Genomic DNA, 26,020 nt, shown 5'->3' on the forward strand with positions numbered 1-26,020 from the left:
GAAAGCTTTTTACACCCTTTTTAATCAAGAATATGCAGTTTTAAGTAGAGAACGTACCTTCTCTAACTGGTTGACCCTAGGATGGCATGTATTCGCTATTAGTACAGTGCCATCGTCATTTGACTCATGCGATCTTTCATCTACAACTTTGTCCGCCAGCTTGTCGCTGTATATAGTTTATCTTCGCACCAGAAATAGCTGTGGATCTGACATACGCCAGAAGAGCAAGATTGGAAAATATCACTCATTGTGTAACCATAGTTTTCTTTCAGTTTGCGACTTGAATATTTACGATTTTCAACATCAGCTGCCACTGCAGACTAAAAATATGAAAATTTCTGGCTGATTCAGTCTGGCATAAGCCCATCTAGCTATTTTTTCTTACTGTCTGGTGAACATTTCACTTGCCACAATGCGCCTACACTCCGAGTACCATGGGGAACGGGATGAGTTAGTTGTTCAGAAACAACTGGAAACCGGACTGATCACCGTCAGGCGATTGGGAGCTGCTGCAGTTGTTGCAGCTTCCTAGACCCACCCCCTACGGTCGAGATGCTGCGATCCAGTTTGGTTTCTGTAGATTAAGCTATCCACCACCCAGGTCGGGAGGCACGTTCCATGGTGTACCGTCTAAAGAAACTTCCAAAATTAGAATAATACAGAGAGGAGTATCAGTGACGTTAAAAATTGATGGAATATTTATGATTCCGTCCAGAATTTGCCGCTGAGTTAGCCCTTCTATTAACTGCATGGCACGGATTTGTTCAAAAGATACGGTGGCACTGTGTGGAAGGAAGCACAAGTCACACCCATCTTCGAGAAGGGTAGTAGAAGTGGGACACAAATACGATTGACAACTATGTCTCCAGTGATTCATAGAATATAAACTGAAAGGAGAAAAGTTAAGAACTCATTGTACCGAATTTATTCTTCGACCGTCGGGTTGCCTACAGGCAGGAGCGGGAGCAAACGTATGTCATCATGTCCCCCACCTCTCCTGATTCAATCTCTGTTGGTCCATCATGGACGGGGGACATCGGCTGGTTAAATAATTGTCAATGTCAATAACATTCACCAACAGCCGTCTAATTTAAGATGGTATTTTATTTTATTGTGACGGCTACTGGTAGTGTAAGTGTGGTGTCACCGCCAGACACCACACTTGCTAGGTGGTAGCCTTTAAATCGGCCGCGGACCGGTAGTATAAGTCGGATCCGCGTGTCGCCACTATCAGTGATTGCAGACCGAGCGCCGCCACACGGCAGGTCTAGAGAGACTTCCTAGCACTCGTTCCAGTTGCACAGCCGACTTTGCTAGCGATGGTTCACTGACAAATTACGCTCTCAATTGCCGAGACGATAGTTAGTATAGCCATCAGCTACGTCATTTGCTACGACCTAGCAAGGCGCCATTATCAATTGCTATTTATCTTGTGATGCATGTACCGTCAGACCGATGTTCACCAATTATGGATTAAAGTTAAGTATTCCAGAAGCTACGTACTTTTTTTTACTAGACTCAACTCCTTTAACTGTTCCAGACCTCACGCCAGCCTGCGTGAGCTTAAACGCGTGCCCTTCGGCTACCTCATAGTGGCTTGGCTGTCTTGCCAAGTCACAACAGTAAGGCACTACCCTAACGAAATAGTATGACATTGTCGGCTGAGATCTTGGAGGGCTCGCCTTGGTTAAGTAGGATTTGAGATCCTTGGTGGTTTGTTTCACTGTAGTAATGCCGACTTATTAAGTGATATAAATGAAATCAAACCATATCGTTTTATTTCGATTTGTTGTGTAACCTAGGCCCACAAGGTATTTGTGAATATTCTTAGTGTTCTCTTTGCATGATATTTTTCTCTTAATATGTTTACTGCCGTTGGGTCAAGTTGTTTCTCGATGCTGCGAGAACTAATTATATCACCATCTGTGATAGTGACTAGGCTGTAAATATATGTACTACTGTACTTCATTGGTTACTGTGTGACATTTGACTTCAAATGGAGATTGGTCGTCATATATGCTAGGGATTCCCTTATCTATAAGAATTTTATAGGATTTTTTTATATAAAAAAACAAGCTTTATTTCAACGGAGCTCTTGATTGTTTACTGTCTTGTTCTGATCTTTTTAAGATATTTACATGTTCTCTTGTAAATCTGTGGGGTTAAATAATTTGTGACTAACAAATATGTACACATGTTTTAGTCTATTGTGTTGGAAGTACACATAGGTTTGGTTTAACGCCACTACATTCATTTTTAAGCTTTAAGCGGCATTATAATTACCCGTCACTTTTTGTAAGCTTGCTTTGTACACCCTTATGCTTAAATTGGTAGCCGTCGCAATAAAGTTACACGGCTGTTGGTGAATTTTATTGACACTAACAATCTCCTAAGTCATGCCACCTTCTTCAGTAACACCTGACCCCCCTTACCAATTCCCTCAACTCCACCTTCCTTTTCGTATTTTCAAAAACCGGTTGAAGAAGTTGAGAAATGTATGCTTCCAGACATACACACACAGTGCACAAGGCGATTCTTCCCATCCGCTGTTGCAAGTTTCCCAAAGGGTATCACTGTTCTCCGTACGTTTGAACAACTGACGATTATGACTGTCCTTGGACCATGCCTTCCCCGTACGGGGTCACCAGCCTTACCACTGACGTGGCTGATACTCCATCCACAGCTAAGCGGTGATAGGTCCTGGACTTACTGCAAATGAGACAAATGAGACAGTCTTTAAGGAGAGTATAGTAACAGATACTTTTTGTATTTCTGGTGCGTAATTGTCAGTATTTGGGATAATACTCCCAGTTACGTAACATCAGTCAGAAATATTTAGAGTTACTTATGAACGGTAACTAACTCATCCTGTGTGCGACATCATTCACAGAGCATCCGCATTCTGACTGGTACAATGTTTGTCTGAACATCAAACAATTAACATTAAATTATCTTCACATATTGTTTTCTTTTAAGAAACTTCCTTTACAAAGGAAAACCCATGAGAATCGCGCAGTTGAATCCTCGTACCACTGAAAAGATGAATGAAATCACTATTAGTGTCAGTGGTGTTGAGAAATAGCTGAAATCATTGAACTTGAACAAAGCTCCAGAGTCCCATGAAATCCCTGTCAAATTCTGTAGTGAATTTGCGGTTGAGTTAGCCCTTCTTCTAACGGTAATCTGTCGTAGATCCCTTGAACAAAATTCAGTGTTCAGTAGTTGGAAGAAAGCACAAGTAACACCCGTCCACACGAAGGGTAGTAGAATTGATTCACAGAATTACCGTACAATATCCTTGACATCTATTTCTTGTAGAACCTCGTAAAACATTGCGAGGTACTTAGAAAAGAATGACCTCATTAATACCAACCAGCAGGATTCCGAAAACATCGATCACGTGAAACCAAACTCCCACTTTTCTCGTGTGACATACTGAAAACATTGGATCAAGGCAGTCAAGTAGACGCAGTGTTTCTTCATTTCCGAAAAGTATTGGACTCAGTACCTCACATATGCATATCGTTAAAAGTTCCGTCGTATGGATATCCAGTGAAATTCGTGACTGGATAGAGGTCGTTTTGGTAGGAAGGACATAGCATGTCACCTTGGATGGGGAGTCAACGTAGAAGTAAATTCAGGTGCGTCCCAGGAAAGTGTATTTGAGCCTTGCTGTTTATACTGTATATTAAGGATCCTGTGGACAATATTAAGAGTAACCTCACACTTCCTGCAGATGATACAGTTATCTATAACGAAGTACTGTTTGAAAGAACCTGCATAAATATTCAATCAGATCTTGATAAGATTTCAAAGCGGTCCAAAGAGTGGCCACTTGCTTTAAATGTTCTGAATGTAAAATTGTGAACGCTACAAAATAAAAAATAAAAAAAAACTTAATATTCTAAGACTGTAATATCAATGAGACACAGTTGAAATCGGCCAATTCGTACAAGTATCTGGATGTAAAATTTTTAGCTATATGAAATGGAATGCTCACATAGCTCAGTTGTGAGTAAAGCAGGTTTATTGCTAGAATACTATGGAAGTGCAATCAGTCTAGAAAGGAGATTGCCAACAAATTACTTCTGCGAGCCATTCTAGAATATTACTCAGGTGTGTGGGACTCTTAGCAAACAGGATGAACACGGGCTGTTGAACGTAAACAGAGAACGGCAGCACGAATGGTCATAGGTTTGTTTGACCCGTGGGAGAGTGTTATCGTGATGATGAGGAAATTGAACTGGCATTCTCTTGAAGATAGACGTAAACTATACCGAGAAGGACTACTAACAAAGATTCAAGAACCAGCTTTAAATGATGATTCTACGAATATACCACAACCCCCTACGTATCGGGACTACAAGATTAGAACAATTACGTCACCCACAGATGCATCCAAACCATCATTCTTGCGGCGCTCCATACGTGAATCGAACGGGAAGAAACACTAATAGCTGGTACAATGGGATGTACCGTCTGCTATGCATTTCGCTGTGGTTTGCAGAGTATGGATGTAAATGCAGTTGTAGAACTCTTATGATAACAGGAATCAAAGTTCCATTAAGATCTGACGTTACATTACCTAAGACAGCTGTCTGTGCAAATAACAAGGGCATAACTAGGATTAAACTTGTTGATTCCCTGAAGCTAACTGTGCGTCTCGAACTTTTGTCGAGTTTCTGCTCACTAATAGGCTCACGTGTCGCCAACACATTTAATATACGACACAAGATGTTGAAGCGGGACACTAAATAGAGCGCAGTATGACACTTATAATATGTACAATATACAATCTACAACGCTGCAGTTGAATTCGTAACTACTAAGTTTATGTCGCGATCGTAAAATTTTAAAAAACTGACTTACAAGTAACATGTCAAAGAGCGGAAAACAGTGAAAATATTCCATTAACACACACTTAAATGAGAGGGAACGATTTTCTGATAAGGTCTTGATGCCAAAATTCACAGGATACACGGCTGTAGCTCAGAATTTACGACGAGATACGTTGAGCACAACGCTCGTAATCGTCCGAAAAATATGCTTTTTACGACAGAAGTACACAATTCAGTTACGGAACGTTTGTTTTTGAACGAGAATACCTTTGCTAAAAATTACCAAGAAGCACAAATTCAGTTTAAAATTTGCGATACAGTATGAATTTTGTGCGGCCCTGGTAAATGTTGGAAAATACACAATATCTCACGATGTTATCTGTCCTGCCAGTATTTCAACAGTAAGGGGAGGAGAGATTCTGGCGAAAAGTTCCTGATCGCCAGTCGTTGATTCAGTGCCATCAATTAAATCGCAAACCTCTCTCCAGTGTCTCATGAACAGAGGGTGTATGACACTGATGAAAGTGATCAGTCCCTCGGATGGGGAATTCTCTCGCAGTCACCATACAATACAAATGTAACACTACATTATACACGCATACATTCACCCACATACGAGTACACTTCACAACTGCACATTCGACACAAATTTCAGATATCCGCATGTAAAGGTTCTAATGTGCTCGGAGAGAACACACCCTTTCCGACGGCATCTGAACCTTGCCCTCGGGATATCCGTCCGAACAATGTCATAGGACATTTGTACTCACATTTTTTTCCTCCTCATTCCTTATCTTAAGGGTCCGCCTATTTTTCAGCGTGTTTCCACACTACCACATCTCATACGCTTCGATTCTCTTCTTGTTCGATTTCCCCACAGCCCATGATTCACTACCAGGCAATACTGTGCTCCAAACGTTCATTCTCAGAAGCTTTTTCGTCGGATTAAGGCCTATGTTTGCTACTAGTTAACTTCTCTTACCCTGGTACGCCCCATTTGCCTGTGACAGTCCGTTTTTTATGTCCTCCTTACTTCGTCCATCATATGTTATTTTGCTTGCAAGGCGCAGAATTTCGTAACTATGAGGTCCCCAATTTTGATGTTAAATTCGTTGTAAATCTCGTTTCTGCTACTTCTATTTACCTTCATCTTTCATCGATTTACGCTCGATCCATATTCTGTACTCATTAGACTGTTCATTCCGTCCAGTAGTTCCCGTAATACTTCTTCACTCTCACTGGCGATAGCAATGTAATCAGCGAACCTGATCATTGATATCCTTTTCCCTTTGATTTTAATCCCACTACTGAAATCTTTTATTTCCATTATAGCTACTTCGATGTATAGACTGAAGAATAGTGATGAGAGACTACAGCCCTGTCGTGCACCCGTTTTAATCCGAGCACTTCGTTCTTGGTCGTCCACTTTCATTATTCTCTCTTGACGTATGTATATATTGTATATTAGCAGTCTATCCCCATATCTTAACCCCATTTTTCTCAGAATTTCAAACGTGTTGCACCATTTAGTACTGTCGAACGCTTTTTTCAGGTCGACAAATCCTGTGAACGTGTCCTGATTTTTCTCTAGTTTTGCCTCCATTATCAGCCACTACACCAAAATTACCTCTCTGGTGCGTTTACCTTTCCTAAAGCCAAACCGGTCACCACCTAACAGCTCTTCAACTTTCTTTCCCATTGTTCTATTAATTATTCTTGTCAGCAACTTAGGACCACGAACTGTTAAGCCGATTGTGCGATAGTTCTCTCCCTTGTCGGCTCTTGCTGTCTCCGGACTTGTGTGGATGACGTTTCCCCGAAAAAGTGATGGTATTTCACCAGTCACATACATTCTACACACCAACGTGAATAGCCGTTATGTTGCCGATTTCCCAAAAGATTTTAGAAATTCCGATTGAATGTTATCTATCCATCCTGCCTTATTTGACCTTAAATTGTTCAATGATCTTTTAAATTTTCATCCCAATACTGGACCCCCCACCTCTTCCCTATCGACTCCTGTTTCTTCTTCTATCATGTCATCGCACAAGACCTCCCCCTTTCATGTACTCTTTCCGCCTAGCAACTCTCTCCTCTGCATTTAAGAGTGGCATTCTCATTGCACTCTTAGCGTTACCGCCACTGTTTTTAATTTCACCGAAGGCTGCTTTGACTTTACGTTACGTCAGTTCTTCCGACAATCATTTCTTTTTCGATTTCTTCACATTTTCCATTCAGCCATTAAATCGAGCACTTAGATCTTCGTCTTCCATTCTTATCGTTCCCTCATGGTTTTCGTACATATTGTACATTATCTCTCTTTCCCTATAGCTTGTTCTCAGAATTTTGAACATCTGCATCATTTTACATTGCCAAACGCTTATTCTAGGTCGAAAAATCCAATGAAAGTTCCGTGATTGTTCGTAAGTCTAGAAAATGCCCCTTTAGTGCCTTTAGATTTCCGGAAGCAAAACTCATTGTCCTTTCTAACTAGTCCTCGATTTGCTTTCATTCTTCCCTATATTATTCTTGTCAGCAGTTTGAATGCTTGAGATGTTAAGCTGATTGTTCGATAATTATCTTACATTTCTGCCTTTGATATCTTCGGGATTGTGTGGATGAAATTTTTCCAAAGGTGAGATGGTATACCTCCAGGCTCGTAGACACTACATACCAACTTGAATAACTGTTTGATTGCAACTTCCTCAACGATTATAGATATTTTGGATGAGTGTTATATGTAAATTAATATATGTAAATTATATGTAAATTAATAATATTCCGTCCCGAGTCAGAAATTTTTATTTTCTAATTACTGTCCAACGCTTTTTGGAGCCACAAGTACAAATCACACACTTACGAACAACAGCAGTAAACTGTAACGAATGTTTTCAGTCACACTGTATGTCAATAAGCTTGTCGAATCTCGTGTCAAATATGTAAGAATGAAAAACTAAAATTGTTAACTGTTACTCTTCTAAGCAATTTTTTAATTTCTCATTTTGTATCTGCAATCTATGTAAATGAAAATAGTTGAGAATACAGTACTCCACTACATCACTGTAACATAGGAGAGTAGTACTGCAAGCCGGCCGCGGTGGTCTAGCGGTTCTGGCGCTGCAGTCCGGAACCGCGGGACTGCTGCGGTCGCAGGTTCGAATCCTGCCTCGGGCATGGGTGTGTGTGATGTCCTTAGGTTAGTTAGGTTTAAGTAGTTCTAAGTTCTAGGGGACTTATGACCTGAGATGTTGAGTCCCATAGTGCTCAGAGCCATTTGAACCAGTAGTACTGCAATAAACATGTTAAATCTGTTTGGAATGTACGTGAAATTTTTTAAGTTTTTTTTCGAATACAGAAGACGAATGTTATGTGGTCAAACGCAGGTGATGTGTTGCAAAACTTTAATTCTCTCATTTCTCTAGCATTCTCTCATTAATGTCCGCCTGCTTAACTGGGTGGTAACGTGCTTGCCTTCTACGCAAGCGAGCCCGGGTTCGATACCCGGCAGGGTTGGAGATTTTCTCCCCTCGTGGACTGGGTGTTGTGTTGTCCTCATCATTACTTCATCCTCATCACCGCCGCGCAAGTCGCCCAATGTGGCGTCGAATGAAATAAGACTTGTACTCGGCGGCCGAAATTCCCAGGTTGGGGCCTCCCGCCCAACAATGCTATACGCTCATTTCCATTTTTCTCTCATTACTTTCGCCTGGGGTATATTTTTCCCGTTAAATCTAACAACTGTGTCGTTCTGTTCTATTAGGTGAAAACTGAAGCAAATGTAACGCCCATTTAGTCTGTACAGTCACTGAAAATGAAGTTGAAGCCCTCAACGCGTTGGACAGTACTTAGAAAATAAAAATTGCTGGCTGTGGACGGAATATTATTAGTTTATATGTACCTAGCCTACATATAACACTCACTCGGAATTTCTAAAATCATTGAAGGAAGTGGCAACTAAACAGCTGTTAAAGTTCGTATGTAGTATCTACGACCCTGGAGACATACCACCAGACTTTTAAAAAATGTCGTCCACACAGTTCCGAAGTTATCAAGGGCAGAAAAGTATGAGAATTATCGAACAATCAGCTTAACGCCTCATGCATCAAAATTGCTAACAAGAATAATATAAAGAAAGATAACAAAGATAATAGAGGAGTTGTTAGAAATGACTATAAGTTTTGCTTTCGGAAAGGTAAAGGTCCTGTAGAGGAATTTCTGACTTGATGACTGATAATGGAGGCTATATTTGCGAAAATTTAAGACACATTCATTGGATTTGCCAATCTAGAAGAAGTATTCCACAATGTAAAGAGATGCAAGATGTACGAAATTCTGGGGACAAGCTATAAGGAAAGAGAGATAACATGCAATATCTACCAGAACCAAGAGGGAACCAGAAGAATGGAAAACCAAGAACGAAGTGATCGGATTAAAAACAGTGTAACACTGGAATGTAATCTTTCGCCACCTACTGTTCAATCTATACATCGAAGTAGCCATGATAGAAATAAAAGATTTCAGTAGTGAGGTTAAAATCAAGGGGAAAAGGATATGAATGATAGGGTTCGCTGATAACATTACTATCGTCAGTGAACGTGAAGAAGAATTATAGGAACTATTGGACAGAATGAACAATTTAATGAGTACAGAATAGGGCTTGTGGGTAAACCGATGAAAGATGGAGGTAATGAGGAGTAGCAGAACTGAGATTTGAAATAAATTTAACATCAAAATAGGGGACCACATAGTTACGAAATTCTTCGGTTTGAAACCCAAATAACACATGATGGACGAAGTAAGGAGGACATAAAAGACGGAATATCACAGGCAAAATGGGCATACCAGGGTAAGAGAAGTTAACTAGTAGCAAACATAGGCCTTAATGTGAGGAAGAAACTTCTGAGGAAGAACGTTTGGAGCACAGCGTTGTCTGGTAGTGAATCACGGACTGTGAGAAAATAGAACAAGAAGAGAATCGAAACGTTTAAGATGTGGTACTGTAGAAAGATGCCGGAAATCAGGCGGAGTCTTAAGATAAGGAATGAGGAAGTAAAAACGTAAATATGAACATCGTATGGCATTTTTCCTCCATGTACGTTATGCCCTTATCTTGCGGATGTGTGAGACCTGTGTCGAATGAGTAGTTGTAGCGTGTGAATGGATGCGTTTATAGTGTAGTATTACATCTGTATTGTGTGAAGGGAGAGGGGTGGATTAGTTGGTTGGTTTGAGGTATAAAAGGGCTAAACTACAAGGTCATCAGTCCCTATTTCCTGACGCAAACAAGGCTGAGGGTAAAACAACACCAAAGTACGTTTCGGAAAGTAAAAGGGGGGAAAGGAATGCGAAACCACATCTAAAAAGAAACAAATGGAACGAACAAAAAACAGAGAAAACGTACACCGCAAGCAAAAGTAGAAGAAAGTGTTAAAACCATAGAGCAGAAGGTCTGGGGTGGCTGATCATAAGAATAAAAGAGGATGAGCCAGCCACTCTGCAACACTAAAATGTCCACCTCAAAAGACAAGGCAAATGAACACATGAAGGGAAACAAACAAATGCAAAGGAAGGGTGACAGAGTTAAAATGGAAGGAGGGTGGAGGCCCTGGAGAGAAGGCCAAACACAACCTTAAATGGTATGATAAAAAAACCCTCACGAAGAAAAAGTAAACTTAAATCTGCTGTTGAGCCATTGTCTTCCAACACCGAAGGCAGGGAGCTGAGAAGGTTAAATGTCCGCCGCAGAGCGGCTAAAATTGGGCAGCCCAGCAAGATGTGGACGACTGTTATAGGGGAGCCCCAGCGACACCGAGGTGTGTTCTCGCGATGGAGGAGGTAACCATGTGTTAGCCACCCATGGCCAGTGCGGAGCCGACAGAGAAACACAGAGTCCCTTGCGAGAGGCTCGCATGGAAGGCTTCCATACATTCATAATCTCCTCAATGACACGCAGTTTGTTGTGCGTACTGAGACTACGTTATTCCATCTTCCAAAGCCAAAAAATTTGGCGGCGTAATAATGATCGCAGGTCAGTGACGGGGATTCAGATCCCCAGAAGCGGTTTTCGTGTAGTCTGCTTGGCCAGCCTGTCGGTAAGTTCGTTTCCTGGTATTCCGACGTGACCTGGGCCCCGGGCAAACGCCACTGAACGACTGGACCGTTCCAGGGCATAGATGGACTCCTGGATGGACGCTGTCAAAGGATGATGAGGATCGCACTGGTCGATAGCTTTTAAGCTGCTCAGGGAGTCAAGTATAGAGAAGAAACGACTCGCCAGATAATGAACGGATGTACTCAAGTGCACGAGATATTGCCACTGCAGCCATCGGGCAAGGAATGCTGTTCAATGTGGCCTCTGTGGACGTAGGCGAATCCAACATGACCACCAACCATCGAACTGTCGGTGTAAACCACTTCAGAGCCGCGGAACACGTCAAGAATCGAGAGGAAGTGACAGCGGAGAGCGGCAAGGTTAACTGAGTCCTCAGGCCCATGCGAAAGGTCCAGGCGAAACTTCGGCCTAGGTTTACACCATGGAGGTGTACGTAAATGGACCTCGAGTAGAGGTGTTAAAGGGAAGGACTCCAGTTCGGACAGAAGGGATCGGACACAAACCGCAATCGTAAGCCCTGACCTGGGCCGCCGATGAGGGAGATGAACTGCAATGGTTGGGAGAACGAGACGGTTATTCGGATGTCAAGAGAACTACGAATGTGTGCAACGTAACTGGTGAGCAGTTGTGCACGCCTGACCTTCGATGGATGTACCCCAGCCTCCACCAGGATGCTGGTCACCGGACTCATCCTAAAGGCTCCCGTCTATAGTCGAACGGCACAGTGGTGCACAGGGTCGAGTAAACGCAACGCTGAGGAGCTGCCGAACCATAAACCAGACTCCCATTGTCAAGGTGGGACTGAACAACGGCTCTGTAGAGCTGCAGCAGCATAGGGCGACCTGCACCCCAGTTAGTGTTGCTTAGGTAGCGGAGCGCATTGAGGTGCTGCCAGCACTTCCGCTTAAGCTGACGAAGGTGAGAAAGCCATGACAATCAGGCGTTGAAAACCAGTCATAAGAATCGATATGCCTCCACTACAGTGAGTGGATCGTCATTAAGGTAAAGTTCTGGGTCCGGATGAACGATACGACGCCGACAGAAGTGCATGAAACACGATTTGGTAGCTGAAAACTGGAAGCCGTGGGCTAGAGCCCATGACTAAGCCTTGTGGATGGCTCCCTGTAGGCGCCGCTCTGCAACACCAATACTGGAGCAGTAGTACGAAATGCAGAAGTCGTCCGCATACAGAAAAGGTGAGACGCATGGCCCTACAGCGGCTACTAGACCGTCAATGGCCACCAAATATAAAGATACACTCAATACAGAGCCCTGCGGGACCCCATTCTCCTGGATACGGGGGGAACTGAGGGAAGCACCAACTTGGACACGGAAAGTACGGAGCGCCAGGAAATTTTGGATAAAAATAGGAAGCGGGCGCTGGAGACCCCACTCATATAATGTGGCAAGGATATGCCGTCGCCACGTCGTGTCGTAAGCTTTTCGTAAATCAAAAAGGGCGACAACAAGGTCTTGGCGTCTGGAAATGGCTGTTCGGATGGCAGACTCGAGGAAAACACGATTATCAGCGGTAGAGCGACTCTGGCGGAAACTGCCTTGACCTGGAGCCAGTAGGCCACGTGACTCCAGGACCTAATCCAACCGCCTATATACCGTACGTTCTAGTAGCTTACAAAGAACGTTGGTGATGCTGATGGGCCGATAGTTGTCCACATCAAGCGGGTTTTTACCGGGTTTGAGCACTGGTATGATGGTACTCTCCCGCCTTTGCGATGGAAAAATGCTATCGCACCAGATCCAGTTGAAGATGACGAGGAGATGTCGCTTGTTGTCGGACAAGAGGTGTTTAATCATCTGACTATGGATCCGATCTGGCCCAGGAGCTGTGTCAGGGCAATGCGCAAGGGCCCTGAGCAGCTACCACTCTGTAAATGGGGCGTTATGGGGTTCACTGTGGCGTGTAGTGAACGAGAGGGCTTTCCCTTCCATCCGACATTTGAGAGTGCGAAAGGCTGGGGCTCGAGCATAGTGCTCACCAAAGTGCTCGGCAATCGCGTTTGCGTCGGTAGATAACACGCCATTTACGTTAACGCCAGGGACACCTGTTGGGGTCTGGTGCCCAAAAACACGTCTGATCTTCGTCCAGACTTGGGAAGGTGACGTATGGCACCTAATGGTCGAGTCGTACCTCTCCCAACACTCTTGTTTCCGTCTTTTTATAAGCTGGCGAACCCGGGCACAGAGCCCACTCTAGAGTCCTTACCTTTCCCAAATCCAAATTGATCGTCAACTAACATCTACTTAACTTTCTTTTCCATTGTTCTGCTTATTATTCTTGTCAGCAATTAGGAAGCTTGAGCTGTTAAGCCGATTATGCGTTAATTCTCACCCTTGTCGGCTCTTGCTGTCTTCGGACTTGAGTGGATGACGTTTTTCCGAAATTCTGCTGGTATGTCGCCAGTCTCATACATTCTATACTCTAACTTGAATGGTCGTTATGTTTCCAATATCCAAAATGATTCCAGAAAATCCGGTGGAACGTTCTCCACTCATTCTGCCATATTTGATCTTAAACCGTCCAACGCTCCTTTAAATTTTCATTCTAATACTGGATCCCATTTCTCTTCTGTGTCGAGTCCTGTTTCTTCTTTTATCATGTCATCAAGAAGTCCTCCCCCTCATAGAGGCCTTTAACGTACTCTTTCCACTTATCCATTCTCTCCTCTGCGTTTAAGGGTGGAATTCCCATTCCATTCTTAATGTTACAGCCAGTGTTTTTTAATTCAGCAAAGGCTGCTTCGGCTTTTCTATATGCTGTGTCAGTCCTTCCATCAATCATTTCTTTTTAGATTTCTTCACATTCTTCATGCAGCCATTTCGGCGTAGCTTCCATGTACTTCCTGTTTATTTCATTCCTAAGTGACTTGTATTTCTACACTCCTGGAAATGGAAAAAAGAACACATTGACACCGGTGTGTCAGACCCACCATACTTGCTCCGGACACTGCGAGAGGGCTGTACAAGCAATGATCACACGCACGGCACAGCGGACACACCAGGAACCGCGGTGTTGGCCGTCGAATGGCGCTAGCTGCGCAGTATTTGTGCACCGCCGCCGTCAGTGTCAGCCAGTTTGCCGTGGCATACGGAGCTCCATCGCAGTCTTTAACACTGGTAGCATGCCGCGACAGCGTGGACGTGAACCGTATGTGCAGTTGACGGACTTTGAGCGAGGGCGTATAGTGGGCATGCGGGAGGCCGGGTGGACGTACCGCCGAATTGCTCAACACGTGGGGCGTGAGGTCTCCACAGTACATCGATGTTGTCGCCAGTGGTCGGCGGAAGGTGCACGTGCCCGTCGACCTGGGACCGGACCGCAGCGACGCACGGATGCACGCCAAGACCGTAGGATCCTACGCAGTGCCGTAGGGGACCGCACCGCCACTTCCCAGCAAATTAGGGACACTGTTGCTCCTGGGGTATCGGCGAGGACCATTCGTAACCGTCTCCATGAAGCTGGGCTACGGTCCCGCACACCGTTAGGCCGTCTTCCGCTCACGCACCAACATCGTGCAGCCCGCCTCCAGTGGTGTCGCGACAGGCGTGAATGGAGGGACGAATGGAGACGTGTCGTCTTCAGCGATGAGAGTCGCTTCTGCCTTGGTGCCAATGATGGTCGTATGCGTGTTTGGCGCCGTGCAGGTGAGCGCCACAATCAGGACTGCATACGACCGAGGCACACAGGGCCAACACCCGGCATCATGGTGTGGGGAGCGATCTCCTACACTGGCCGTACACCACTGGTGATCGTCGAGGGGACACTGAATAGTGCACGGTACATCCAAACCGTCATCGAACCCATCGTTCTACCATTCCTAGACCGGCAAGGGAACTTGCTGTTCCAACAGGACAATGCACGTCCGCATGTATCCCGTGCCACCCAACGTGCTCTAGAAGGTGTAAGTCAACTACCCTGGCCAGCAAGATCTCCGGATCTGTCCCCCATCGAGCATGTTTGGGACTGGGTGAAGCGTCGTCTCACGCGGTCTGCACGTCCAGCACGAACGCTGGTCCATCTGAGGCGCCAGGTGGAAATGGCGTGGCAAGCCGTTCCACAGGACTACATCCAGCATCTCTACGATTGTCTCCATGGGAGAATAGCAGCCTGCATTGCTGCGAAAGGTGGATATACACTGTACTAGTGCCGACATTGTGCATGCTCTGTTGCCTGTGTCTATGTGCCTGTGGTTCTGTCAGTGTGATCATGTGATGTATCTGACCCCAGGAATGTGTCAATAAAGTTTCCCCTTCCTGGGACAATGAATTCACGGTGTTCTTATTTCAATTTCCAGGAGTGTATATTCCTGAAATTTCCCTGAACATTTTTGTACTTCCTTCTTTCGTTGATCAAATGAATTATCTCTTGTGTTCCCATGGTTTCTTCGCAGTTATCTCCCTTGCTTCTATGTTTCTGTGCTTGCCCTTGCTAGAGATGTTCATTCCTCTTCAACTGAACTCCCTAATGAGCTATTAATTATAGCAGTGTCTAGAGCTTCAGAGAACTTCAAGTGTATGTCTTCATTCCTTCCATTTCTTCGTTCTCCTGAAACCCACTTCTTTGCGCATTGATTCTTCTTGACTAGTTTCTTAAACTTCAGCCTACTCTCCATCGTCTGAAACATATATAAATCACAAAGTAAACTGAATAAATGATAAGGCGACAGGGTGGTGGTTCAGATTAAGGATTGACTCGACAAAATATATAGATATAAGTGATTTACATTTAAGAGGTTGCCTAACTTACGTCTGCTTTGCTTGAGCTTCCCCGAACAAGACATAAGTTAACAAGAAGGTGACTAATAAACAGAACTTTTCAGTGGCTTTACCTTCACCACCTGTACAGTTTCTAGAAGTATCGATGTATCAGATATGTTCTTCGGATCTTCACCGAATATTGTCTTACACTATATGGTTTTAATTTATAAATGAAAATCTTTATCTTATTACACTGCATCACATCATTAATTAAACGACGAGAAACCAGAGAAAAAAGAATTATAAGAAACATTTCAAACGGTCTTATCATAGCTGAACAAAATACAATGTTTGTGCCTTACGCGTTTCGCCTTTATTCTTTGCAGGGCATGTTCAGTGGCAGATTTCGTGAATGTTGATCTACACGTTGTGTTCTTGTTCCTTTTTTTACAAGCGTTCTTCTCCTGATGACTGCTATTTTAAATTTCGCTTTCACGCTTCGCGGCAGTAGCACCTGAACACTCTGCCACATAAGATGTCTTATAAGTAAAGGCGATACACGTATGGCACAAAAGTGTGTTTAAGTCAGTTGTGATTAGACTGTTCCAAAGTAATAATAATCAATATATCGATAATGCAAGCTTATGCGGTGACGTTAGACATTGACGTATCGGTTTCAAACCCTGGTGGTGTAAGGGTGTAAGAGATTTTCACTGCCAGTGTTTGATTGGGAGGTAGAGGTGTCAGTATTTATTCCTCATCGCCAGACTCTGGGTAAATGGTAACGCGTCCGTCATATGGAGTCGCTAAGCTCCGAGGACCACTCAGTGTTATGTGAGCTGACGTTCTTCTTCAAGTTACATCCTCTCCATTCCGCATATACAACACTACACCGCGCCACACTGTTCAAAAAATGGTTCAAATGGCTCTGAGCACTATGGGACTTAACTTGTGAGGTAGCGGTCGCGCGGCTCCAGACTGTAGCACCTAGAACCGCTTGGCCACCCGGCCGGCCACGCCACACTGTACAAGCAGATCTCGCAGTCATTCACACGACAACGATGCACACTTGATACTTCATAGCTGGTTGGGAGAGGATAACAGCAAACAGTCTCCATCAGGATCTTTGACAAGATAGCAATGCGGTATTCCCACATCCAACTCTAACGCTCATTTTTCCGTTAAGGCATTAGCTTAAAGGATGCGTGCAACAGATAGTAGTTGGAGTTACTATGACTAAGAAAAACTGTACTCGTTCTTTCAGCTAATCGAGCAAATTTCTTTTATTTTTGGTGTAATATACGAAAATTTCAAGAACCTCGAACTGTTCATGATCCAGGTTTTTGATGATATTCTCAGCAGTAAATGCTATCGTCAGCAATGAACCAACGTCTACCAAAACAATGGCTCTGAGCACTATGGGACTTAACATCTATGGTCATCAGAACTTAGAACTACTTAAACCTAACTAACCTAAGGATAGCACACAACACCCAGTTATCACGAGGCAGCGAAAATCCCTGACCCCGCCGGGAATCGAACCCGGGAACCCGGGCGTGGCAAGCGAGAACGCTACCGCACGACCACGGGCTGCGGACGTCTACTATGTTACTACTAGGTTTCTGGGATGGTATACTTCAAATCCACGAGATATGTTTGGAAATACGTTTTCAGTTCTCCTATGCACAGTAACTTCTGTTGCTCGCAGATGATACACTGTAAGAAGAGAGAGAGAGAGAGAGAAACGACGCACAACGAAGAATTATCCGAACGGGACGGAAAGCGGGAGATTATACTCGTATAATTTCAGAAAGAATGAATGATTTGTTCAAGAGAAAGAGCTGCACAATCTGAGCAAGTCAATGACGCGTTGGTCCACTTCCGGCCATTATGCAAGTAGTTATTCGGTTTTACTTTGATTGACAGAGTTGTTGGATGTCCTCCAGAGGGTTATCGTCTCAAATTTGGTCCAATTGGCGCGTTATGTCGTCAGAATCCCGAGGTGGTTGGTAGTCCCTGTGTATAACGTTCCAAACTTTGTCAGTTTGGGAAAGGTCTGGCGACCTTGCTTCCAAAGTAGGGTTTGACAAGAACGAAGACAAGCGTTAGAAACCGTTGTTGTGTGCTGGCAGGCTACTTTGCAGAAGTGGACGCCCAGGATGGCTTATCATGAATGGCAACATAACAGGCCTTAGAAAGTTGTCGACGCACGACTATGGTGCAAGGGTGGCGCGGATGACAACCAAAGGTGTCCTGCAATGAAAACAAATGGCACGCCAGACCTTCACTACTGGTTGCCCGGCCCTATGGCGGACGACAGTCAAGTTGACATCACACCACCGCCCGGGATGTCTCCAGACACGTCATCGGCCTAGAATCTCATTGTTGGAGTAGAGCCGTCTCCAGCGATGACTCTTGCTTCGAAGTGAGTCCCGATGATCAGCGAAGACGTATCTGGAGACGCCACGGACAACGGTGGGATACCACCCAGTCTGTCGACCAATACGGTCCAACAACCAGTGCTGATGGTCCGGGTTGCCATTTGTTTTCATAGCACGTCGTCTTTGGTTGTCATCCGCGGCACCCTTACAGCACAGTCGTGCATCGACAATATTCAATTCCCCATTAAGTTGCCCTTCAAAAATGGTTCAAATGGCTCTGAGCGCTATAGGACTTAACATCTGAGGTCATCAGTCCCCTAGAACTTAGAACTACTTAAACCTAACTAACCTAAAGACATCACACACATCCATGCCCGAGGCAGGATTCGAACCTGCGACCGTAGCGGTCGTGCGGTTCCAGACTGTAGCGCCTAGAATCGCTCGGTCACATCGGCCGGCTGTTACCCTTCATGCAAGCCATCTTGGCGTTATATTTCTGCAAGATACTCTCTGCTCGCACACGGCGAGAGTTTATACTGCTTGTCTTCGTGCTTGTGAAATCCTACCCTGGGCAGCGAGGTTGCCGGATGTCTCTCCAAGTCAGAACGTTTGGAGTATTATCGACAGAGTTCTCCCACCAGCTCGGGATTTTGACGATCTGACGCGCCAAATGGGCAGAATTTGGCACGATATCCCTCAGGAGGACATGCGCCAACTCTGACAAGCAATGTCAAGCCGAATAACTGCTTGCATAAAGGCCAGAGATGAACCAACGCCTTACTGATTTTTAATAATTTTTCCATAATGTGGGGCCACAGTCAGAACAAACTTCTTTAAAGTCAGTACCGCCATTACACTGTTGTTTATTTACAGTGTTACATTTACACTTACAAAAACATGATTTGGGCTTCAAAGTGATTTTATCGAGTGTTTTAAGTGTTATGAATTGCCTAATGGTTCAAATGGCTCTGAGCACTATGGGACTCAACTTCTAAGGTCATCAGTCTCCTAGAACTTAGAACTACTTAAACCTAACCAACCTAAAGACATCACACACATCCATCCCCGAGGCAGGATTCGAACCTGCGACCGTTGCTGTCTCGCGGTTCCAGACTGTAGCGCCTAGAACCGCACGGCCACTCCGGCCGGCTGAATTGTCTATGATGGGATACTGTCGTATAGTCAAGATGGTGTGCTCAGTAAGGAAACAAAGCAGTAGGCTCTGCCATATACATCGACTCTTAGACACTGTGTCTATTAGTGCATCTTAATACGACAGTGTGCCATTTTAGGCAATTTATAACACTTAAAACACTCGATAATGGCACTAGCCGAAATCATGATTGTGTAAGCGTAAATGTAACACTGTAAATAAACAACAGTCTAATGGCGGTACTGAGTTAAAAAAGCCTTACTGACTTGCTCAATATGTGAAGCTCTTTTTCTTGAATAAATCATCCAATTTTTCTGAAATTGTGATGTCTAGCTTGTCTGTACATGTAGACAGGTCGAACGATTTCCATCCTATTCGCGTAACTCCTTCGTGGTACGTTTTTTTTTTTGTTTTTATTTTTTGTTTTAGAGTGTATTTTATGGTTGTGACTGGTTAAATTTATGTGAATTGTGGATGATCTCGTGCATAGTTCTTTTCTGTAAATTATTCTCGGTGTAGGATCTAAGCATGACATTAACTTCTTCCAACATTTTGGTTATTGTATTGCAAACGATCCCTACAACCCATTTTCTTCGAAACTGATACCTTCCCAAGTTTTTCTACTCCATTATAATTTTTAGCGTTCCGTCCGGGGCCGTGACGCGTGTGGTCAGACAGAACGTCAAAAATCGTGTACATCGTAAAATGAAAGAACACAGGTAAAGGCTGCACAGGTGACTGCGTGCAGCAGTAACAGATAGGGTGAGTCATGAGAATGGCCTGGCTTGAGTGCGGCGATGACGTGGCTTGAGTCTGGCTGGCGTCGCGTGTCCCAGTGGCTATTGCCATCACGCGAGCTGAGACGAGCGCCCGCACCCGTACCGTGCACACGGGCACACGCCGCTCACTGCCAGCGCTGCTAACAGTCCACCGCATGCTTAGCAGTCATGACAGCCTACAGTACACCACGCAACCAGCACTTCTTGATTTAATCTCCCTTCTCATACATTGCTGGCCATTTAACCTGGAACACCACGGAGGCGGCACGCAACAAACGTCAAACTGCCGTGAAAGTACTGCACGTTTGGATACGCAAAAGATTAACTTGTCAGTGCAACCGCGTGAAGTATGTACGAGTAATTTATCTGAATATTGTATTTAAGGAAAGTTGAGTATTTCTCGTTCAGAAAGAGTAGAGGTAACACATACTTCAAATAGATCCAAACATTTAGGAAAACACCTATCAGAACGAAAATACATCAATATAGGAGTTCCACAAGGTAGCATATTAGGACCAATACTGTTCCTGATATACATTAATACTATAATGATATACATTAATACTATTAATCATGGGGAAAAATTATCTTCGCTGATAACAGCAATATTATAGTCACTGAGAAAATAAGAGAACTCCTTGCAGAGAAATCAGATGAAACTCTCAAGGAAGTTTATGATTGGTCAATAAGTAATTAAGTGACATTGGACATAAAGAAAAGTAATGCCATGAATTTCAGTTTGAAGAGGAAAAATGACAATGTTAAATTAAATGTAGACAGCACCTCTGTAGACTATGTACGAAATGCAAAATTTCTAGGAATGAATATTGATTATCAGTTGAAGTGGTGTGAACACACAAAGGTACTTGCAAACAAAATGTCATCAGCATGTTATGCCCTTAGAATCCTATCATCAGTGTGTAACATGCAGTGTCTTTTAGTTACATATTATTGATGTGTAGACTCAATTCTTAGCTATGGCATTCTTTTTGGGGAACAAATGCATAAAATATGTACACAATTTTCAAACTCCAGAAAAGAGCCATAAGAATAATAACCAAAAAATACTATTCGAGCTCATTGTAAAGATCTGTTCAAAACACTGGGGATTTTAACTGCTCCATGTGAATACAATTATCAGTCAGTTGTACACATCAAAAATAACATAGGTAATTACTGCATAAACAGCTCTGTCCATGACCATGCAACAAGAGATAGACTCAACTTACATTTACCAAGAAAAAAATAAATATAAAACTCAAAACAGCATTTTCTACCAAGGAATGAAACTGTACAATAAATTACCAAAAGAGATTAAAGAAATTGCAAAAATACACTTATTTAAAAAGGCAACTTAAAAGTGCCTGTTATGCAATACGTTTTATACATTGAAGGATTAGTTAGCTAAAACAGAGTAGGGGGTTGACAAAAAAATGTTATACAAATAAATAATAATAATAATGATTATAAAATATCCAACGTTGCACGTAACACCTACCATTTATGTTTTTTTCCTTCTTTTTTCCTTTCTAGAAATACTTACCCCTAAGCTATGCATAGCACCATGCTAACACCTCTTCCTCTTTCTGACCTCAACATCTCACTCATTATGGAGGGATGCTTACTCAGTTTTTCAGGATAGCAAATGGGAAGTTGCGGTACAGAAAATGGCCCAGAGATCACCAGTGTGTGTGTGTGTGTGTGTGTGTGTGTGTGCGTGCGTGTGTGTGTGTGTGTGTGTGTGTGTGTGTGTGTGTGTTTGTGTGTGTGTGTTTGTGTGTGTGTAGTGACTGAAGTGTTATGAAACAATGTGTGTATAGTGTGTGCAGTGACTGTTAGTGAGATATGAGTGAACAATGTGGGACTACATTATTTAATGAGTTATTTGTAAGAAATGTATCGTATACCAGGAGCAAATCTAATGATTGTCTCTAACTAGAAGTCTGTAAATATATGTTTACACGAATTAGCTTATTTTAAATTGATCTAAATTTGTAAATACTTTGACATGTCCTATATCCTTGTAAAAAGAGATCTACAGATGAATAAAGCTGCTGCTACTACTACTACTACTACTAAACCAGATTTGAATGTTGGTTATTTGTGAGTAGATACTATTATCCCTCGTGTATGAAGGAGGAATGTCTGCAACACAACTTTCGCAATTCGACTGTGGTAGAATCGTCACTTAAGGAAACTGTGGTTTATCATTTCGCAATACTGTTGGTAGCGTTGCAAATTGGGTCAGAATCCCGAAAAAGTGGTCATAAATGTAAAAGTTCAGAGTTAAGAAGTTCCGTGCAGTAGGTTAATTAGATTAATGTTGGGTCTATTGAATCCCAGTGTTAGAAGCGGTCAGCTGTTTCTTTTGCACATTGAATTTCGTTCGTATGTTCAGCGAAATCTGACCGAAATTTTTATAAATGGAGGTCATCCCAGAAGTTATGTACTTAATTACAAATACTTATTTCATTATTCATTAATTAATGGACAATTAGTTTTTGTTAATTCACTTTTAATTGGAGTGTAAGCTAAAAAATTGTAAAGTGGGAACAAAAAAGAGGTAGGTTCTAGATTCCACAATATTCTGCCCTCTCATTCATTTCTCCCTTAAGTATGTGCTATTAGCAGTGGGACAAAGTTTGTACCACCCCACATTGCATTGTTGCGAAATTTATTCAAGATAGCGGTTCCAAGATGGCGGCGATGTGGCAACGTCGCAATGACGTCATGGTGGAAAGTTCAAATTTTGGCGGGAAAATAGGTCAATTAGGCTACCTCCAATAACGTAACGACCCTCCCATTCCCCCTCAATTCTCATCCACCCATCCCCAAGAAAATGGCGGGAAGTTCAAATTTTGGTGGAAAAAAGGTCACTTGGGCTACCTCCACTAACCCAAGGAAGTTGCAGGAAAATTTTGGCGGGAAAATAGCTCAACTGGGATACATCCACTAACCTCAGTCAATCCTTGGAATTGGCAGGAAGAGGACTCAGTCTGTGCTGGGTAGGATGGACATAAGTCTATTTTGCGTTCATTGTTTATTTAAACAATTTGAGTTGTCATAGGCAGTAGCCCCATACAGGGTGCTCAATTGACCTAATACACAGTACCACCACCAGGGGGCACTGTCGTCCCTCCCGTGACATAATCCAAGATGTCGGTCTGGGGAAAAATGGTGGGAACCAATAGTAACCCTTAATACAGTTGGAAGGGGTTTCTTTCATTAAAATGAAGATAAGGGACCCTATGCAGGTCAGCCAAATGTCGGGGGGAGGGGGGCGGGGGGGGGGGGGGCGGGGGGGGGGGTTTAACAATAATGCTTTTACTTGTTAACTTTGCCTACTGGATCGGGTCATTGGCTCTGGCTGAAGGCTTGTTGTAAGACCCAACCTGTTAATTAAAACTGCCCCTTCACAATTTTGATTAATATTTAATAACTAAATAGTGGTCAGGGAACTGATCACTACTAAACAAAGAAGGATAGCACTGAACACATTTATTGAACAACAATCTTCCTGACGTCAAACTGAACAATGACATACATTTATAAGTGATAAAATTAAGCTAGTAATGGCAATGGCCCTTAAATTCCAAAACTAACTCTTAAGGTCGGATAACGCATCTGTAGTTGTTGTTTTCTACTCTCTCCCCTTGTCAGACGGCATAAAATACGTCAGACAAACCTACTGCAATTAACAAATTCTCAATAAGAGCGTGGCTGGAAAACTGAGCTCTGGTAATAACAGGCGTGTGTAATATCGGATTAAATGCCGAAACTGAGCACCGTGTTACCAAATGCAGCATCGTGGACAGGTCTGCAAGCTGCCGATGGCGTCTGCGTCGTCGAGGAGCCTCAGTTGGAACAAAATGAATTTATTTTCGCGAGCAGGCTTCCTGTTCGTAAACTCCTATTCAAAAGCTAATTCTGCTTTCTTTCCATTCGTCTCGCACTCGTTAAGACGGGACTCACCAGCCCAAAGGCGGAATCCATTAACGTCTTTAATAAAGTGTGGCTCAAGGAAACTGCTCTGCTCCTGTCTGCTTCCGGTGAGACAGTATTCTCAACCGTAATTAGCGGAATCAGCCTGTCTCTAAAGTAAAACATGACAGTACCCCTAACTGAATACTAGTTTCAGTTGCAGCTGGCAGACTTATTCAAAGTTCTGCACAGCACACTGAAAAGAATTTACTCTCCTACAGCAGAGCCGAAAGCACGACGTCCGCTCGCTATAGGAGCTGAGACGCTTCTCTTCGACAACAGCTCCAAAAGCTTCCCTCTGCAAAAATCAGCACCCCCACGCTATTTTTCGAGCTGGCCAATCCCGTGGCTCTAGACCAGCACAGTTCGCTCCCACTATTATTTCCTGGCTTCTCCCAGTCAATTAAAACATTCTGCGCCTTACTGCGCCTAGAATGTTCTGGAACAAAATGAAACTCCGTTCAAAATTGAACCCACCAATTGTGTCTCTCTGTTCGCCCTCGCGCGGGGAAAGGTCATTGCACTATCTTAACCGCGTTTCTTAGAAAGCCCCAGAAAACGTTAAGACTCGTGGGAAGGCTCCCTTAGGCGCTATCTCAACTCGGCATAGTGGCGTCGGCGTAACGCCCAGCGCCAACGAGGCGCCGTCCCTCGAAGGCCTGCCTCTGTTGTACGCGCAAAATGCGTGCCTACCTGCTACGGCGGCGCGTCTCCCCCAGTGGGAGACTGGTAATGGTCGGTTGTAAACTTCCGCACCCCTCTGTCCTGCCTTTGAGCAGTGCCGCTCGTCCGCTCCAGCCAAACTCCGTGAAAATATCACCTGAACCCCGACTTCATGGAACATGCGAATTTCTTAAAGTTAATACGCGTCTTATGCTGTCTGATACTCCCTATATTAATTTCAATAGCCTGATTGCCTGATAAAAAAACATAATAACCGATATCCAACTGGTCTTTGCAACAATTATTATATTACAGTAAGGTGCAAAATACTGCTACCTTACACAGTTACATGTTAGACTTCAGCCTTTAGGATGGTGGTATCTTGAAAAGTCATTGGAGGGGGTATAGAGCAGGCTCAGCAGCTCTGGGACCTTTGTCTCGCTCAGTCAGCCAGCAGTAGCAGTAGCGGCAGCAGCAGAAGAAGAAGAAGAGCAAGGAAGTGTCAACAGCAGTCACAATCCACACAGCCCTGCAGAACAGGAAGAAACGGAACAGTAAGTAGCCCCTATCCCATCTTTGTCTGTCGTTAGCATTATTATTATTATTATTATTATTGGTTGTTTTTGCTTCTTGGTCCATATGTAATGCTTCCTCGTCTTTGTTCAGCAGTAGCCATCAACGCATCCATGGCCGCAGGGTCGAGCGCCAACATGTCGACCTCTACTGCGTTCGGACCTGTAGCAATCTTGGCTGCCATCTTGTCGAGACCTACACCGACCTCTGGACCTGCGGCAGCAACAGCCTCCAGCACGTCTGAACCTGTAGCGACCACGTGGGATCCTGTAGCGCGTATAGTCCACTTGGTGCAGCAGGACAAGGAGCTGTTGTTGTCTGTCCCGCTCACCGATTTGTGTAATGAGGATAAGCAGTCTGCTCCCAACATATTGAATGCTGCTGGTGGTCCTAAACAACAGCAAGATGGAGGACAGTACTGGTTGCCGACAAAACGCCCCATATCAGCAGAACATCCCTGTAATAGTGCAGGCACAAAGTGCAAATGCTGTGGATAAGAAGGCATCGAGAGTACCCTTGCTTTTCGGTTCTACGTACAATTTAATTCCCAGTGGAACGAAACGTGTAAATGAGGGTATAGAAGTACATCATGACTGGGGTTTGAGTGCGAGAAAAGAAACTTAAAATGCGTCGAAGGGTGTTAAAGTGCCTGTTTCTGAGTTCGACTGAGATGAAATATGTCGTGCAGAGCGCTACATCAATCAGCAGAATGCTACAGAATGTTATCCAACCGGTACCCCTCCCAGACGTTCTCCTTAACTGGTGTGACACTATTATAACCGTGTATGATGACTCTGCACTTAGTGTGAAATCAGATGACGAGC

This window comes from Schistocerca piceifrons, chromosome 2 (assembly GCF_021461385.2).
Source record: "Schistocerca piceifrons isolate TAMUIC-IGC-003096 chromosome 2, iqSchPice1.1, whole genome shotgun sequence".
In the NCBI taxonomy this organism is placed as follows: domain Eukaryota; kingdom Metazoa; phylum Arthropoda; class Insecta; order Orthoptera; family Acrididae; genus Schistocerca; species Schistocerca piceifrons.